The following is a 2,860-nucleotide window of genomic DNA, read 5'->3' as shown; positions in this document are numbered from 1 at the left end:
CATTATTGTGCAACTGGTGATTGAAAATAGGCACCTGGTAACCCAAAACGATGCAATCTCAACCACACTGCACACTGCCCTAACCCATCTGGACAAGAGGAATACCTATGTGAGAATGCTGTTCATCGACTACAGCTCGGCATTCAACACCATAGTACCCTCCAAGCTCGTCATCAAGCTCGAGACCCTGGGTCTCGACCCCGCCCTGTGCAACTGGGTACTGGACTTCCTGACGGGCCGCCCCCCAGGTGGTGAGGGTAGGCAACAACATCTCCTCCCCGCTGATCCTCAACACTGGGGGCCCCCACAAGGGTGCGTTCTGAGCCCCCTCCTGTCTCCTGTTCACCCACGACTGCGTGGCCATGCCGCCTCCAACTCCAATCATCAAGTTTGCGGACGACACAACAGTGGTAGGCTTGATTACCAACAACGACGAGACGGCCTACAGGGAGGAGGTGAGGGCCTCGAGTGTGGTGTCAGGAAAACAACCTCACACTCAACGTCAACAAAACTAAGGAGATGATTGTGGACTTCAGGAAACAGGGGGTGTTTACAACACAGTATGTATTCAGGTTCAGATGTACAGGACTGACAGTCAATTACAACTACAGAGAAAGAGATACAGCCATAGTGTTGATCATTGACAGTGTAGAAGGGAGTCCTTGGAACTGAGCTGGATTTGTTTACGTTTTCTGCCCTCTAATGGTAGAACGTAGACATTGTAGATGAGCGACCACTTCCAGACCCATATATGGGTGCATCCCTGTTCCGTAGAGTGAACATTATCTAAGGCCGGTTAGCTCAGTTGGTTAGAGCGTCGTGCTAATAACGCGAAGGTCGCGGGTTCGATACCCGTACTGGCCAGTAGGATTTTATTTTTATTTTTTACTATGAATGTCTACAGTGTCTCATAACTCTATTGATTGGGTTTACCATATGCATTTTAAATTAGTAGTATGAATTGTCGATTGTTATTGTGGAGTGACATTTTATTGTAGGAGTTTTTTTTTTTATTGTAGGAGTTTTCATTGGTCTTTTATTATCCAAGGAAGGAAGGAGGACAGGGACTTCATGGACTAAGAGACCATCAATCATTTGATTCATTAATTATTTACACACATACACACACACACACACACACACACACACACAGACACACACACACACACACACACACACACACACACACACACACACACACATAGTCTTGTACAGCTAACCTTGTGGGAACACACAATTGAATCCCATTCAAAATCCTATTTTCCATAACCACTAACCCTAAACCTAACCTGTTCTCTTTTAACCTTACTCTAACTCTAACCTTAACCCTCAACCAAAAACCTAACCTTAACCCTTACTCTAACCTTAACCCTAAACCAAAAACCTAACCTTAACCCTTACTCTATCCTTAACCCTAAACCAAAAACCTAACCTTAACCCTTACTCTAACCTTAACCCTAAACCAAAAACCTAACCTTAACCCTAAACCTAACCCTAGCTCCTAAACCTAATTCTAACTTTAACCCTAAACCCCATAGAAATAGCATTTGCTCTCGTGGGGACTAACACTCTGTAAACAGGAATGACAAGCTAAAGTTACCTAGATAGTCACAGAAATGTATGTTCAGCCTGTTCATTATTTCAGTCCAAGTTGACTTATCTTACGAAGTCAGCTTGGTTTAACATAGTTCCTTTCGTTTTTCACCTCGACATTGTTGCTGGATCGATACTTTCATAGTTAACATGCTGTCTCTGCTAGCTAGGTTATGTCATCTGGAGTTGAAATAGGGCCCCAACAGCCCTCACTAATGTACAGAGCCCCAACAGCCCTCACTAATGTACAGAGCCCCAACAGCCCTCACTAATGTACAGAGCCCCAACAGCCCTCACTAATGTACAGAGCCCCAACAGCCCTCACTAATGTACAGAGCCCCAACAGCCCTCACTAATGTACAGAGCCCCAACAGCCCTCACTAATGTACAGAGCCCCAACAGCCCTCACTAATATACAGAGCCCCAACAGCCCTCACTGATGTACAGGGTTCCAACAGCCCTCACTAATATACAGGGCCCCAACAGCCCTCACTGATGTACAGGGTTCCAACAGCCCTCACGAATATACAGGGTTCCAACAGCCCTCACTAATGTACAGAGCCCCAACAGCCCTCACTAATGTACAGAGCCCCAACAGCCCACACTAATATACAGAGCCCCAACAGCCCTCACTAATATACAGAGCCCTAACAGCCTAACTGGCGGGAGATGACCTGGAGGGAGCTGACCTGGAGGGAGCTGACCTGAAGGGAGATGACCTGGAGGGAGCTGACCTGGAGGGAGCTGACCTGAAGGGAGATGACCTGGAGGGAGATGACCTGGAGGGAGCTGACCTGAAGGGAGATGACCTGGAGGGAGCTGACCTGGAGGACCTGAGATGACCTGGAGGGAGATGACCTGGAGGGAGATGACCTGGAGGACCTGGAGATGACCTGGAGGAGATGACCTGGAGATGACCTGGAGAGATGACCTGGAGAGAGATGACCTGGAGGGAGATGACCTGGAGGGATGACCTGGAGGGAGATGACCTGGAGGGAGATGACCTGGAGGGAGATGACCTGGAGGGAGATGACCTGGAGGGAGATGACCTGGAGGGAGATGACCTGGAGGGAGCTCCAGGCTCAGATATGTATTCCGCAGAAAAGTGGAGATGGGTGGCTAACAAGAAGACATAAAACACACACACACATTAGTATGTAAATATATCAATATATTGTCATTTGTTGTTTATTAGATATATATGCTCCTTGTTATTTTATGATTGGAGATATTTAGGCCTACAGATGTTATCCATTTCCCACAGTGG

General features: G+C 47.2%; 1 non-coding gene across 1 annotated transcript; it reads left to right on the top strand.

The window, feature by feature from the left end:
- Nucleotides 1–790: 790 nt before the first annotated feature.
- trnai-aau lies at nt 791–864 on the top strand. The gene has a single exon. It is a non-coding gene; the product is annotated as a tRNA-Ile (tRNA).
- The last annotated feature ends 1,996 nt before the right edge of the window (nt 865–2,860 follow it).

This window comes from Oncorhynchus tshawytscha, unplaced genomic scaffold, assembly GCF_018296145.1.
Source record: "Oncorhynchus tshawytscha isolate Ot180627B unplaced genomic scaffold, Otsh_v2.0 Un_contig_1859_pilon_pilon, whole genome shotgun sequence".
In the NCBI taxonomy this organism is placed as follows: Eukaryota; Metazoa; Chordata; class Actinopteri; order Salmoniformes; family Salmonidae; genus Oncorhynchus; species Oncorhynchus tshawytscha.
Note: the sequence above shows the minus strand (reverse complement) of the source record. Positions and strands in the feature narration are given on the sequence as shown.